The sequence below is a fragment of the Halichoerus grypus genome, chromosome 11 (genome assembly GCF_964656455.1).
Source record: "Halichoerus grypus chromosome 11, mHalGry1.hap1.1, whole genome shotgun sequence".
Classification (NCBI taxonomy): Eukaryota; Metazoa; Chordata; class Mammalia; order Carnivora; family Phocidae; genus Halichoerus; species Halichoerus grypus.
Genome location: NC_135722.1, coordinates 18,587,743 through 18,604,783, shown reverse-complemented (window position 1 = coordinate 18,604,783; position 17,041 = coordinate 18,587,743). Strand labels below are relative to the sequence as shown.

Below are 17,041 nucleotides of genomic sequence, written 5' to 3'. Positions count from 1 at the left end.
GAGTCCATTGTGATAGGTGGTACGATGGTCTAGAATTGCATTATAGGAGTGTAGGTTAGGGGAACCAAGCTAGTGTAAAGGCTCCATGGGAAGTTTCCCTGATAAAGGCAATGCTTGAGAAGCCCCCAAAAGATGAGTAGCATTTACTTGTGCCAAGGGGAGTGCTGCAGATAGGAGCAAGCATTCTAGGACGAAGAAACCGCATATGCAGAGTCATGGTGACTGGATAGAATAGGACATATTCAGAAGGGGTGGCGATTCCTCCAAGTTTATGTTTTAGTGGGACAGGTAAACAAGTAAATCAACAACTGCAATGCTAAGTCCTTTGACAGAGATGAGCATATGGTGCTCGGTGAAAACATATATGGAAAAACCAACCCAGCCTGTTAAGGTGGTTGAGGTTATGGAAGACTCCTGGAGGAGGTGACACCACAGGTAAGTGTGAATGATAAACACAGGATATCCAAATAGAGAAGAGATGGTGAGGGAGGATTTCTATGCAAAATGCACAGGACCTGAACAGACACTCGCAAGTTTGACTTAATAACCAGAGTGAGTAATAGATTTTCTCTGTTCCAGAAGCAATGGGGAGGAGATGGGTCTGATTTTATTAACACTAAATATTTTCTTCCCAGGGAAGCTATCTTCCGAAGCAGAGACAGCATTCAATATAGGGAGCAGAAAATCAGTGTAAAAGAGGCAAGCAGGCAAGAATGGAAGGGCTTAAATGGGAACTGACACTTAGCTCCCACGTTGAAAGCAACCGGGTGCTGAAGACTGTGGTACAGGGTCCATCTAGATGGCTAGCACTCTGCTGTTCCAAACAATTGTCATGCAGGAACATAGCCTCAGAATTTCTAGATCTTTCTTATTGTCAAGCAGACCCAGATTGTGCGCGTGTAAGAAATTTCCTGATACCAATTTAACACTCTATGAACGTCACTCTTTGGATTCAACAAAACATTCCTGCAAGTCAGAGACTTACCAGAGCCCTATAGCTTGTGATCTTTGAGTTAAAACTTAGATGACAGACATGCTAAAAATGTACTTCAATAATCTGTCATGCATTTTTGTCTTCTCGGTTTGAATTAAACTTGAGAAGCAATTGGTATATGGCATAATAATTTATCTTTCTAAAGGAAAAGCCATAAAACCTGATTTTCCCCATTTCTTTATGTCCTAAGATCTGATCTGGATTGAGAATTACATCAGAACTGAACATCAGTATCACCTAATACGTGTTATAATAATTTTCTATCTTTTCTTTAAAAGAAAACCCACAAAAGGTGATTTTTCCCAATCCCTTAGATCTTGAGACCTGACCTTCCTTCCCTGAGTATTCTATAAGCCACTTGATAAATGATGAGGTCACTGAGGGTCATTTAGGATGCCATCCCACAGTTAGTTAGTAATAGCATGCCTAATTACAGACCAGAGGAAATATTTAGCTGGAGGGAACAGAGGAGAACACGGTAAGAAAAGAATCTTCGTATAAGTGCTTCTTCCTCCTTCATCTTTCCACTCATTCTCATGCTCCCTGCTCTGTCTTGCACTTATTGCCACTAAATGCCATTCATGAAGCAAGGAATGTTAGATTGTCACCCTCACCTGCCTCCATGGGATACATAAATGTTTCATGTTACTGTGTTTAAACTAGTGATTAAGTAGAACAAATGTTATAATTATATAAGGACCAGGGGCAGGAAGATCAATAATGATAATATCTAGCACTTATATGATGTTTTGAGTCCACCAGTGCCGGTCTAGATCCTAACTCACATGACACGTGTGGCAACATTTTGAGTAGATGGGGCAGATATTACTGTGTTTATTCTGCAGAGGAATGAGCTCCACCACATATTAACCATGTGAGATCAGACAATGTATCTTACCTCTTTGAAATAGGAACATTCATAGAACTTATAAAGTTACTGTTTTAAAGATCCTAAAAGATTGTTCATGGGGGCACAACGCCTATCTTCATGTAAAGGCTCAAAAAGATCAGCTGTGGGGCACCTGGGTGGCTCAGTCGGTTAAGCATCTGCCTTCAGTTCAGAGTCCTGGGATTGAGCAACACGTCAGGCTCCCTGCTCAGCGGGGAGTTTGCTTCTCCCTCTACCCAGCCCCCCTGCTCGTGCTCGCTTTCTCTCTCTCTCAAATAAATAAATAAAATCTTTTTTTTTTTTTAAAGATTTTATTTATTTATTTGAGAGAGAGAGCACATGAGAGGGGATAGGGTCAGAGGGCAAAGCAGACTCCCTGCCGAGCAGGGAGCCCGATGCGGGACTCGATCCAGGGACTCCAGGATCATGACCTGAGCCGAAGGCAGTCGCTTAACCAACTGAGCCACCCAGGCGCCCTCAAATAAATAAATAAAATCTTAAAAAAAAAAAAGATCAGCTGTTATTGTCACCATTGTTATGAAGAGGTTAACACTAACTACTGTAACACATAGTTCTGGGAGTTCAGAGCTTTAACCCACTTATATAAAGTCCAGTTGGCAGGGGGAGTAGGGAGCTAGAAATGGGCTTTGCTCCATGTAGCAAGCAGGACCTTCCATCAGCCTCTAGGGTTTGGGAGTCCCTGGAACAATTCCCTGTACCTGGCCTACAGATGAGGAAAGGGAGAGAATGAAGGGGGGATTTTAGAGTCTAGGCCTGGAATTGGCCTTCATTCTGTCTACCCACATCCCATGAACCAGAATTCAGCCACACAGCCAAAGCAACTGCAGGGAGCCTGGGGAATGCAGCCTAAGTGTGTGCTTAGGGAGAGAAGAGAATGACTTTGCCTGAACAATGAGTCATCTGTGCCACTTGAGGGGACTCTGCCCAGGCCCACTAGCTGATAACTGTGAGAGCTAGGACTTGAAAGCAAGTAAAATTCTGCTCCTGGATCCAGAACTCTTCCCTCTACAATTCTCCAAGGTCCCACATGAAAACAGAAACCAGGTGTCCTGATTTTTAATTCCAGAATCTTTTCTCCCACCCTTTCTGTCGAGTAAAAGCATGTTGATGAACTATAAATGGGTGGGTTCTTTCCATGACTATGCTGTGTTTCCTTAAGGTGCTCTGATAGCGAGCACACTCACTAAATTAGAAATCCAACCTTTCTCTTCTTTGACAACTGGGACAGCAGAAAATGGTCTTACTCTATGACTGTTTCATTGAAGTCTCCCCTAGGTGACAGATAGAAGTGACAATTCCTTTCCCTTAGAGGAGAGCAATTTAGAGCAACAACTCATTGCATAGGGAGTGTTTGTGTATGCAGGATGTATGGTATGAGGTCACATTGCTGCATTATTTTTCTGCATGCCGAAATCGAGGATAATTGGGCTATTTTTCAAAGTCAGTGGAGTGTGACTTTATTGAGAGGTATTGGCCACATCCAGATTCTTCTTTCCTTCCTCTGGGTGCTGCTTTAGGTTATTTTTTCACCGTTGGATAACGTCAGGCTCTTTGCCTGTCTAGAGGTAAATTTAGAGTAATTCAGAGAGAAGCCCTTTTGGGAACCTCAGCACAAATCCTAAGCATTGACATGATCAATTGCCCAGGCCAGAGAGTGTCAAGACACAATCAGAGTGCATCTGGCCTACTGGTGTCATGCTTGTCCTCACTCAGTAGGGCCACACGTGCAAGGCCTACCTAAGAGACACAGCTATTTCTTTCCAGATACAAAGCCTCTAATTCAAGGAACTTCCCCTGAGTAAGCTGTGGTGCCAGTTTATAAGCCATGGACTCTCCCTAAAGCTTGTAAACCGAGAACCACTTCTAGTAGGATATGTTTGAGTTCCTTTCTAACTGCAAAACCAGTTTGGGAGAGAGTAGAGATTAGTGCGAAGTACATAGGTTCTGAAGGCAAACAAAATCCGTTTCAAATGCTGCTTTTTACCTCATGATCACTGAAGAGCAAAGGTCGGCACCTTTCAATCCATGGACTCCATCCATCCTGCTCTCTGTTTTTAAAAATAAAGCTGTATTGGAACATGGCCACTCCCGTTTGTTTACATACTATCTATCACCACTACACACTACAACAGCAGGGCTGAGTAGAATGAGTGTGGCCTGCAAAACCATAAATCTTTATCATCTAGCCTCTTCCAGAAAATACTGTGGATCTTCAGTTTCTTCATCTGTTAAATGTAGGTAATTAACTGTGGGGATAATTGAAGAAAGTAGTGCATAAATCGCATCCAGGGCAAATCCAAAGATGAAATACATCCTCACTAAGGAGGATTCCTTTCTCCAGTTACTTTGTGCTGGGGTGCATGTGGGTGGCTGGAGTGCGGAGGTTCAGGGATACACACATGCAATGTGACATATACAAGAGGAACACTCTTCAAGGAGCAATGTTGCCCAAGCGCGGGTCCCAGACTAAAAGAACAAAGGAAATAAAATATGAACAATCTCAATGTCCTGCAGAAAGTGAGGAGATCAGGAAGGGGCCTTCCATTATTCTGATATCACCGCTACAAGGTAAGTCAGCCCGTTTTGATGTTCTTCATTTACCTAAGAAAGAGGTGAGCAGCAATTTGGCATCTGTTTTGGGTCCTGAAACTCTTTAAAACTTCCCCCAAACAACTCATCTTACTCTGAAAGGTATGATATGCATCCTTACTTCCACAGAGAACCAAATCTGTTCTGTAATTCAGAGGACCATCTACTATTCTTAGTGTTCTAAGACCCGTTTATTAGTAATTAATGTGTGTGGCTCTAAATTAGACAATTTGTATATATTATTCTATATTATAAAATCTCAGCCTCTCAACAACCCTTCAACACATATATTATCATTCTGAATTTACTGATGAAGAAACTGGGAGATGAAACAAGCTGCCAAGTTTGTGTAACCAATAATAGGCAGAGTTACAATTCAAAGCCAATCCGACTCTCTTTTGGGTCTCCCTGATCCTTAACAAAGCTGGCGATGTCAGAACTACAAAAGGACTGAATTTTAACTGAACCAAAACTATATTGTCAGAAAGCCTGAAGAGCTGGCAAGAGAAGAGAAGGAACAAATTTTACAAATATACCCTGAGTAACAACCATCAGTATTTTCTAAACCCTTTTCTATAGATACTTTACACTGCTTACATGTCTCAAAGGAAAGTGTGGCTAAAAAGCTTTGGGTCTGAAGTAAAAGGTTCTGGGCTCTTGTCTTGGACAAGCCATTCACCTCCTCTCAAGTCTTCTATTTGTAAATAAGAAACTCAAATAGTCTTTCAGGTCATTCTATCTGAATGTCTATGATACTTCCCAGGAAGCAAGTCTTGGTCACCGGGGACTGATGGCCAAACAAGCAGTCTTCTACCGTGAGCATGACCCTGCCACTGGGAAGAGTGCCCACCCCCCACCCCACCCCACCCCCACACACAAGCATGCACTCAACACACATTTTCTTTTCAGAGAGCCTGATTTAAAACACATGAAAATGAAAAGAAGTCAGTGAGAGAAAAATAAGCTTCATAAAAGCGCAGAGCTGGGTAGATAAAGGAAGAACATAGAAACAAACAAGGTATTTGCATAAGGTTTCTGACACTGATTGGGAATAAAATATACATGAAAAGACAGCAAAAGTGAGAGTATACCAAATGATAAAAGCAAAGAAAAGCTGTATCAAAATACGTGCCTCTGTGTACACACACGGGCGATTCTAGGCAGCATCTACTGAACTGGCATTCTTCTTCTTCTTGTTATTATCATTATCATCATTATTATTATCTTTTATTAGGATGGGAATAATGTCCTTCTTTTATGTGCCTCATTTCCAGGAATACTGGGAAAAACCTATATATTCTTCTTGAGTCCAAGGTAGAAGTCAGGCCAAGGCCTGAAAAGGGCTCTCAGTTCACAGGAAGACACACACTCCAGATCATGATGAAAAATGGAAGCCCTAAGTGGAAAGCTTTATTAGGCAACCTGCAGCATCCATTTCAAGCACTGATCTCAGCCAAGGGACCAGATCCCAGCCTCTGATTTATTGGAGATAAGAAGCACTGAAACAATGCAGCAAATATAGACTGGGAGAGCTGGTTCTTTTAACACCATAATAAATGCATGTTCCCAGAATCACTTAAATCTTTTTATTTTTCAATTCCCCACCCCCTTACCTAATGCATTTAAGACCTGAATAAATAATACGAGGGATAAACAAAGAGATGTACTGCTTCCCAGAGACTCAAAAGGAAATCTAGATTACCTTCCTGCATTAATGCTACTTAACAAATGGATCTCCTACCCAGGCATAACTTAGCATGAGGCTTCCCTTGGAAAAAATTAATTTGCCCCCAGATTTTCTGGTTCCAGCCAGTTTCCTTTAATAATTCTTGTAAAAAAAAATTTTTTTTTTTTGCTTGATTGCTTGCTTCTGCTTCACATTTTTCTTTGAGCAGGACATGCTATATCCTAAAGTCATGAGAATAGATCACTGGGTAAAAAGCAAGCAGATGGACACATGCAGATTTTTCCAAAGCAAAAACCTCAGAAATCCTAGTATATCATGATGAAGACAAATCTAAACCTGTTTTGAGAAAATAAAAATCCATGCTCTTGATTTTTGGAGCTTTAGTCAAGGCAGTGGATTATTTGAATGTGGGAAGCCTAAATTTATGACAAAGATCACTGGTTCTGAAAACAAAATTTTAAGGTATATTTTAAATCGCAATGTCACCAGGAGATACCAGTCGCCAAAACCCTCCCACAGGAAAGAAATAGTGTTTATCCCAGGCACAAGTCTAGGCTTGAATTCCAGATATAATGTTGACTAGCTGGGTTATTTTTCACAAGTTCCCTAAAGTCTGTGAATCCCCATTACCTTGTCTGTACAATAGGGGAAAATATGTTACAAATGTTTTATTGTGCGGGTTAAATGGAATAATTCATGACAGATATTCTGGGAACTAATGACCATAAGAAGCTCTCAATAATTATGAGGCATTATTAAGGTGTCATTTACCTTGTTGTATGATCCTGGATCAGCCTTGAAGACTTGGAAAAACCTAAAAATGTACCTGATATAACAAATCACCAGACTAGTAGAATAACTGAGTGATTCTGTAAACCAGCTAGAAAGGATTGATGGTGGTATGACATTAGCTGAAAATGCAATTCTGGAGAAACTGTGTGACAGATTATTTGGTTGGAATGTATATTAATTTTCTATTGCTGCATGACAAATGGCCACAAATGTAGCGACTTAGAACAACATATACATTTATTACTGTCTCACAGTTTTTATGGGTCATGAGTCTGGGCATGGCTTAGCTAAATCCTCTGCTCAGTGTTCTAGACTGTAGTCAAGGTAAGGGTTGGGCTATGTTCTTAACTGAAGGCTTGACTGAAAAAGGATCCATTTGTATGCGCATTCAGGATGTGGGCAGAATCCATTTCCTTGTGACCAGAGGATTCAGAACCTGCCTCCTTGTTGGCTGTGGGCTGGAGGACAGCATCAGACTGTGGAAGCCACCTGTGGTTCCTAGAGGCCACCAACAATTCTTTGCCATGTGGGTTTCTCCAATCTGGTCACTTATTTCATCAAGCCTCTAGATGCAATATGCTAAAATGGGGTCTTATTCAATGTAATATAATCACAGGAGTGATTTTAAAGAAGACCATCTATTACTTTTCTATTTGCCATATTCTTTTGGTTAGAAATAAGTCACAAATCCCACCTGCATTCAAGGAGATGAGATTGTACAAGGCTGTGTGTATTAAAGAATCTGACGCCATTTTTTTATGTTTGCTAATAAGCCTTCCTCTTTCCCTTCTGCCCCATATCTGGGCAAGGTGATAAGAAAGCCTGGGTACCCCCTCAATTGACACTGGCAGGATGTTCAAACCACACAAGCCCCAGGCCACACACAGGAACCCTTACTCCAGGCTCCCCCCGCCCCAAACACCATAAAAACCTCAAGCCATTTCTGACCATCTCAGAATCCACCTTGGCCTCCCCAGAAAGCCTCATTTTGTGAGTAATAAACATTTTCATACTCTCTTGGATTATGGTGTATGTGTGTCATTGGTGTTGACATCTGAACCAAATTTGGGGTGGAGGTCCATTCCATTCCGTGTGGTATCTACAATGGTGGCTCTCCCAAGGAGGGAGCATGGGGAACACCTTAAAGTCAGAATGGCAAAACTGGTTATTAGTAATATAAACAGGGATCTAAAGCTTTTTAAAGGATGACTATTTGACCGTATCAAATAAATATTTCAAGCACTGAGTGACCTGAACATAGTGGTTCTAAGTGCAAAGGGTTTAAAATGAACTTTTTTAACTACTAGAAGGGTTAATCTAACTTATCCTGTTCACCCATGCATGATTCCACCTATCCCTTCATTCTAAAAGGATATATTGAGCATCTGTTGTTAGGTGCAAGGGATACATTAGTACACAGGACATACCATATCCCTACCTATCCCATTATATGGGATATATAGAAAAACACAGAGAACTATACATCAGTAAGTGGTACACACTATGATGGGTAAAATTTTACCCATTTCAATAATTTAGTGGGATGACAGAATATGTCTGTTATTTTAGTCTCTGAAGACCTGCTTGAACTAAAATAACATGAAAAGCGTTAAACATCCAGTATTATGACTAAAGTAAACTGTATATTCAGAAAGTTTTTTGTTTTTTTGTTTTTTTTTTTTCAGTTTTATGGTGTACAAAAGGCAGACCTAGAGATATTGAGTTGGAAACATGCTGGGATCTTTACATGATCAACTGGTAATCCTAACACATGCCTACTGGATCTCCTATGTAATGTTTAAGATGAGTTTAATTCTCTAATTTTCTCTGGAGTCATCATAATACAACATGGAACACCTATGCATTGGTCATCATGGTGAAGGCTCTGTCGTGCTCAGTTTACGGTTTAACTCCAACGCGTAAGAGCCGAGTAGTCCTGGGTTTCTTAGAACCCCAGTTTCTTCACTTGTGAATAAGCAATAATAATATTTCCAAAGATATCACTTATGAGAATATGGGATTTCTTTGATTACATCAACTCTTCCTGTGTTCCACACCCCAGAGCTGTCATTATAACCCACTCCAAAGTTGGAGAGAGACAACAAATCTCCTCAGAGAGAAAAGCCTCTGATCCAAACTTTGGCTTCACAGTGAAAGATCCTTCAGTCTGAGTAGTTCAGGGCTGCCGCTGTTGATTCATTTTGTGTCGGCACCTGAGAAACTTAGTGACTTGTGTTGGTATTTATGCTGGCATTTGGAGTCACAGGAGGTGGGATTGAGATATGAAAAAAGACAAGAGAAAACAGAACTTTTTAAAAGCCAGAACAAGTGCTGGAATTTGTCTTTTCTCTGTGGGTTGACTTCTAAATAACTTTTTGAGGTGTCTTTCTTCATAATCTAAGAAGAGGGATCTTGGCTGAGAGAGAGAAAGAGAGAGGAAGAAAAAATTTAAAGGACATAAAATATATTCAGATATAATTTCAATGAATATAAAATATGTGCAAGGAGTTACTTTCTTAAACTATTATTTTATATATTTTTCAGAAATAGATCAGTGCTGGGACACCTGGGTGGCTCAGTCAGTTAAGTATCTGCCTTCGGCTCAGGTCATGATCCCAGGGTCCCGGAATCGAGTCCCACAACAGGCTCCTTGCTTAGCGGGGAGCCTGCCTCTCCCTCTGCCTGCCGCTCCCCCTGCTTGTGCTCTCTCTCTCTGACAAATAAATAGATTAAAAAAAAAAAAGAAATAGATCAATGCAGAGTAAAATTTATCCATGCACAAAATTAGAGGCAAAAGATTCAGGGTCTTGACAAAACTATACTTTTACAAAAACCTGATTCTATAGATGACCTACGTCCTTTGAGAACAGGGGGCAGCACACCAAAGCTAGTGTGATGTGTGGTGGAGCAAATCAAAGTACCATTCTTATATTTCTTTTAAAAAAAAAAGATTTATTTTTTATTTGGGAGAGAGAGTGGAGGGGTGGGAAGGGTGGGGTTGGGGGGAGAGAGAGTCTTAAGCACACTCTTCACTGAGTACAGAGCATGGAGCCCAATACGAGGCTCCATTCTACAACCCTGATATCAGGACCTGAGCCGAAACCAAGAGTCACATGCTTAACCAACTGCACCACCCAGGCATCTTTCACTCAATCTCATCTTTCACTCTTCATCTCATCTCTCACCAGAGACTCCAGACATAGCCAGCAGTAAAACCCTCCTGTCCTCAATCTCAGTCAAATGAGCATGCATGCATGCCGACACAATGCTGAGCTTATCCTGAGAGAGAAGCTCAATCAACAAAACAACCTACTTAGCACTTATGGGGCTTCTGCATTTCTTGATCAGCTTGAGGAAGAGGGACCATGTGGATGAGAAGTCTCTTCAGGTTAAAGAGGACTGCAGTTATGAATACTGTACTTCCATTTCACTACACAAGCTTCCAGTTTAGGGGAAAAAAGAACTCTCACTCCCTTTGTAATCTTTTTCCTCATTCCAGATGTTGCTTCTCATTGTTCAATACAGTAATTACACATCCCACACCCATTTGCAAAATTACTCTTGCACACCAATGATGGATCTCTCCCCAACACTGACATTAACACCTCCCAGAACTGAGCCCATTCTGCCATTTTACAAAAGCACAAAACAGTGATTCCTGAAAGATGACCCAGTAGGCCCTGGAAATCAGTTTAAGTGCTTTCAGAAAGTAAGGACTGTCAACAAGGTTCATTTATAGTAATGAAGTTGTAAAATCAACCTAATTGTCTAAAAGCAGGGGATCAATTAAATAAAGTATGCTATAACTTTAAAACGAAGTTCCATATAGTCATTATAATTGAATAATAAAAGCATTTTTGATGGCATGGGGACCTGCTCCTGCAGTGTTGAGTTCCAGAACACCATGTGCAACAACATGATTCTATTCTTGCAATACACTAATGTGTATATTCCTAGAAATTTCCCTCTCTGCCTCCCCTCTTCTCTCTTTCTCTGTGTGTTGGCAGAAAGTACTCACTCTTTTCTTACAGATCTCTCTCAAAACTCACTTCCTTAGGGAAGCTTTCCCTGCCCACTACACCTAAAATCCCAAGCTCTTCTCAAGTACTTCAACCCCCATTCCCTTGTTTATTTTTCCTCCTTAGTATTTATAACTCTGTAGCATACTACATGTATCTGTCAAGGTCCTGGAAAGAAACAGATGACACACACAGAGTATAGTAATTGAAAAAAAAAAGAAAAGAAAATAGTGCGGGAAGTATTTACAAGGGTGTAAGCAGAGCTAAGGAAAATCAGCAAGATAATGCAAAATACACCAAGATGAGTAACGACTGGGGTGGAGGCGATGCCATCCCTGGAAATGCAGGGGCAAGAGGAGAGCACAGTCATCAGAACCTGGAGAGAGCGTACTCACGCAGACGTGGCTCCCAGACAGGAGCTGTGGGCTGCACGAGGGAACAACGCCACTGTGCACCATGGCCCAGCAGGAATACACACTCCGGCCTCTCTCGTCTTCTGCCTTCTGATCTCCTGCCAGGGCCTCCCATGAGATTCTGTATATATAAATACATATGTATAAAACGTATATAGTGGAGTTCTGATGGAGAACATATTTTCATTTGTTTTTCTGAGATCATTCCTTGGTTGGACTAGACAGACTTTATTTATGTGTACTCTATGGGCCTTTCTTAATGGAAGGTACACATTCCAAAGCCAATCAGAATGCAGAGGACAAAGGAGCTGCTTGATGTGGTCCTTAAAGTCCATTCTCCCACACAGCAGTGTGGAAAGACCCAGGTGGAAAGTATCCAACAACCACAAGGTTTACTTATTTATTTGTATATTGACTCCCCCCACTAAAATGTAATTTCTGAGAGGATAGGGCTTTTTTATCTGTTTTGGCCACTAATGTATTCCCGGCACCTTGAAGACTGCGTGTGTACAGTATGATGGCTTCGTAAATATTTGATGAAGGAAGGAATGTTGAGTGATAGATATATAATGTTTATATTTGGGTAAGGAGTTTATGGGTGGTTTTCATTTCTTCATGTGACTTTCCATATTTTCTAAGTTTTTTTCAATAAACATATTTGCTTATAATCAAGATATATAGAGAGATAGATAGATCTATATATATACACACACGCACACATACACATACTGGAGTCTAGCAAGAAAGCAGAGAGAAGGAAGCCAATTCCTATTCTGGAACTGATCAAGTAATAAAACTGGTGCTGTGTTCCCCAGCTCCCAAACCGTGTAGACTCAGTCATGTCTAGGAACGCTAATCAATATTACCTTTCCAGACTTTACAAATATCCCAGACCAATTGCCTATGTATTATTTATGCTGTCAAGATAATATTTAGGTAATGCATAATTAAACAACAGCTAACTCCAGAGACACAAGCAGAGCACTGATCACGAAAGAATCCAGCCTTATTGTGACAAAAGGAAGGAAAGGTGTCCTTCGGGGTTTGACAACTACTTTTTAATAAAACAAGACAAGCAGCTTGGTAGTTCCTTTTCCTAGTAGAGGCCCCCAACCTCTAGCAGCGTGTGTCCCAAATGAGCATCATATCTTAAACTTTTATCTAGTTACCTGTAAATTATAGTCTGTAATACAAGCCCAATTCAATCATTGGTCCCTAAATACCAGGCCGGAAGTCGATTCTAGGAACATGTTTCCCATGGCAGAAGTTATTCTTTCAGTAGCAGAAATGTTGATTGGATGATGTGAAATTGTATTTTATTAGTCGACTCAAAATATATATAGTAAAATCCTGTTAAGAATGCCTCACTGTACCCAAGTTCTACCTGCCCCAGATACTAGGTGTTCCATCATACAGCTGTTACGACGACACCGAGAGCTTAGAGTTACCTCATACGTTCATATCAGTCTTATAATAGGGGCTTCTTCTAGCATTTTTAATGGAATGTAATAGATATTGATTTACACACCCAGGTGTGAAGGGTGTATTTTCCTTTTTCCACCTTCCAGCTTGAAAATAAATGAGCTTCTATTTCTGTTCACCATTGCCCCTTTCCTCATTCCAGATGTTGTTCCTTGCTCTTCAGTATTGTAACTGCACATCGAACACCCTGAATTCTCCCTGAATGCTGGGGAAAAAATACCAGATTGCACGAAGGTGTTCTGTCAATCGCAGGGAAAAAATCTTAGATGCAGTTTATAAATATCATTAAATCAATGAAGGCTTTAAGTTAACCTGTTTCATCTATGTTATGTATTTGTGTATTTATAAAGTACAGGTATATTTTTTCTGTATTTATCATGGAAATTTCATCTTCGACTCCAAGAACAATTCCCAATCAGGTAAATGGCAATAGAAATTTAAAATAAGACATTACGTTAAAAGGAGAAGGATAAGATATAATAACTTTTGCCATCTGATGTTTCATAGCATAGTATCCACTGAAAATTTCTGGCTGAAGACCTTCATTAACAAATGTTCCAAGGTTCCGCGGAGCCGTGGCCAGGACTTTGCTGGCTCACCACAGGCAGTGGGTGGCAGCATCGGCACCTCTGACTGGAGTAATGAATTGACTAATAAATGGTAACCAAGTTTATACAGTGTAAAGATGTTTGATTCGACACACTGATTCATCAGGGTTGTAGCTTCATGCTGAATTAGCAGGGCAGCCCCAAGAAAGGGGAAAAGTCAGTGGTAAGAAGCATATATAGCAGCCAAAATGAAAGCCTGAAAGCCTTTGCTAGAAGTTGAAATGGAAAAACAGAAAGAATTCTTTGATAAATTTGGTCTGTGGTTCAACATCATTAACAAACTAATTTGTATGTTCATCTAACTCCATTTTATGCAATTAGCAAAAGTCACCAAGAGACCGAAACAAATACAGAATAAAAAACAGGATATACAGTGCCCTTTGCCATAAATAATGCAAATTTACTACCTGCAAATTTCCTAACTACAACGATGCTGGAAACGTAACTGACTCAAGTGTATCGGGCAAAACTCTATCCTGGCAATCCATCGTTGACAGGGTTGACATTTTTCTAACATCTGTTTTTAAGAGTTTGAAGTTTGAAACTATTTTTCACTGACCACACTGACATTTTTCACCAAGTTCTCCTTAGCTAAACTGGTACCTTGGCTTATTTAATCCAAAAGGCACAGCTAGGTCTTCAAAGTTTCTGGGGACAGTACAGAGAGCAATATTCAAAACTCTTATTTCCCACCCTCCCTTAAGAAGAAGTAGGGAGCTGTCCTCTTGTGGGAAGGCTAGTTCTCAGAAGTTGGGTCAAGGATTTGGTTTGCAGTTTCTTTTTGTGAGTACTGCCAAGTCAGCACAGTGTTTATTTAAAAAGAAAAAAAAAAAAAAATCCTGGATCCTTCAGTGTATGTGAACAGAGTATGATATCTGGTTGGTTCAAGATTAGAAAATAACTGGAACTATTACTTTGCTCATTGTCGTGCTCCAACGCTGAGTACAAAGAAATTCTATAGTAAAAATGCACTGAACTTTCTGTAAAGCATTTAAAAGATACTGTTTCCTTATTTTCTTGTGAATAAAATAGAAAAAAATGAAAGCCCAATTAATGAAAAGAGAAAAGAAATGAATAGGAGAAAAGAATAACTAGGAGAAAAGAATAACTAAAAGCAGGCCTTTAAATAATAAAAGGGTTTTCATGTGGAATAATAATAACATTCTAATATGATTCAGGGGGCTTGAGGAATAGCTATGAAGGGATCAAATGTCTTCCCATTGATGAGCTCAAGGTGATTTTAGAGTAATTTCCTGAAGTCCTGAAATAGGTAAGCCATGTAGATACAGGAAGAAGCTGGGAAACTACGCTTAACTACTGTATTAGGTCAAACCACATTTAGTTGCCTTTTCTATAGCCAAAAAGGGTCCACGTAGAGGTCCTTTGATGTGTCAGCTTGGCTAGGTTACAGCACCTGTGTAATTCCATCAAACGGGAATGTAGGTGTTGCTGTGAAGGTATTTGGTATATGTGAACAAAGTCCATAATTGCTTGATTTTAAGCAAGGGAGATTATCCTAGATTATAAGGTGGGCCTCATTCAGTCAGTTGCAAGGCCTTAAGAAGAGGGCTGAAGCTTCCCTGATGAAGAAGTTTTGTCTCTGGATAGCAGCTATGCCTGTGCTGGGAGTTCTAGCCTGCCTTCCCTGGTTGCCTGCCCTAGGATTTGGAACTTTCCTAGCCAGCCCCCACAATCCTATCAGCCAATTTTTTTGCAGTAAATCTCTTAACTTATGTCTCCTCTGTAGGTTCTCTTTCTCTGGGTTGTATTCCAACTGGTGCATTCAAATTTCATCAATCTCTTGTGGTTCAGTGTGATATAAGGTCATTCGCCAAAAGAGATATCATATATAGGGCGCCTGGGTGGCTCAGTTGGTTAAGCGACTGCCTTCGGCTCAGGTCATGATCCTGGAGTCCCGGGATCGAGTCCCGCATCGGGCTCCCTGCTCGGCGGGGAGTCTGCTTCTCCCCCTGACCCTTCCCCCCTCATGTGCTCTCTCTCTCTCATTCTCTCTCTCAAGTAAATAAATAAAATCTTTAAAAAAAAAAAAAGAAATATCATATATAAGAAAAATGTACAGTTTTCTGAAAATGAGAAAATGATTTTAAAATGGGTATGAGAAAGCAGCTATATTGTAACATTATGTTACATTATGTTAACATTTTGCACTTCCTTGCGTTTGTTATTTTGCTATATATACCTGAATATGTGCAATATAAAGCAAAATTAAAATGTCATTATCTTATAACTTCAGTGAGACTTAATCTGTCCCTATTTTCTAGTCAGTCATTTAAAAAGATGGGACCAAGGAGACATTAATTTTGATAAGAAGGTTAAGAAAAAGGTTTTGAAATTTCAGAATTGCTCAGGAAAGACATTGGCAGAGTCCTTTGGTGGGAGGGATAAAGGAGACACGTTGCCTTTCTTGTTGTTGGAGGCAATGTCTAGCTTTACCAAACACATAGTTTTTTGGTTTCTTTTTTTAAAAGATTTCCTTATTTTAGAGAGAGAGAGAGAGCAAGCATGCGGCAGGGAGGGGCAGAGGGAGAGGGAGAGAGAATCCTAAGCAGACTCCCCACTGAGCGCGGAGTCTGCCACGGAGCTCCATCTCATGACCCTGAGATCATGACCTGAGCCAAAATGAAGAGTCGGAGGCTCAACCGACTAAGCCACCCAGGTGCCACCCCCTCCCTGCCAAAAACACATAGTTTTGATAAAAGGCCCATTACTATCCCAGTTTCTATACTTCTGATCAATGCTTTGCCATCCTAATGCTAGTGGAAGCCAGAAAATGTTAAATATCTGAAGACCCATGATTTTTGTCACCCTGCATGAAATTATAACTCTAGCAGACATCTCCAAACACTTTGGAGTCAAATACAGCCATGGGGTTGAAGCCAAAAGGCTGACCCTAGCTCTAACAGAGAAAAGGAAACTGGAGTCATAAAAGGTTTCGATGAAAATGATCAGCGATGTGAGTAGCACAGGTAAGGAAGGCTCTTAAATGAATGTTTTAGAATCTGACAGCCTCCCCTTAAATAAGAATTTATGGGTTTACCAATATAGGACAGTTTAAAATGGACCCACATGCAGGGAAGAATAATGAAGAGAAATACTAAAGGTGAGCTGTAAAGACAGCCATGGCCCCTACACGATTTCTCTAAAATCTAGCTCAACTGAATCATTAACGTGTTCTCTATTTAATAGGAGCTTGCTCTCTGACACCATAAATCCAGCAATAGTATTTTAGTTATTTACTAAATGATTAAACTGTAGTAATTTATTCCATTCTTACACCCATATTTTTCCCCTGGGATCCTAAAAGATTTTACTGCCTCCCATAAAGCATTTTCGCTCTAAATATCGATATTGATTTAACTATATCCTATTATTTTTTAGATTTACTTTCTAATTTTGCATGAAGTTCTAATCTCCATGCAGTTTATAAAAAGATAAAGTAGCTCACTTCTAAAACCCCTTTCTGAGTCCTTTTCTCTGCTGTTTTTCTGGCTGCCAGTTCTGGGGAAATTACCTTTGACAACAATCC

General features: G+C 40.3%; 1 long non-coding RNA gene across 1 annotated transcript; it reads left to right on the top strand.

The window, feature by feature from the left end:
- Positions 1–252: 252 nt before the first annotated feature.
- LOC144379511 (uncharacterized) lies at positions 253–7,994 on the top strand. Its single transcript, XR_013442673.1, has 2 exons — positions 253–435; positions 7,365–7,994. It is a non-coding gene; the product is annotated as an uncharacterized LOC144379511 (long non-coding RNA).
- The last annotated feature ends 9,047 nt before the right edge of the window (positions 7,995–17,041 follow it).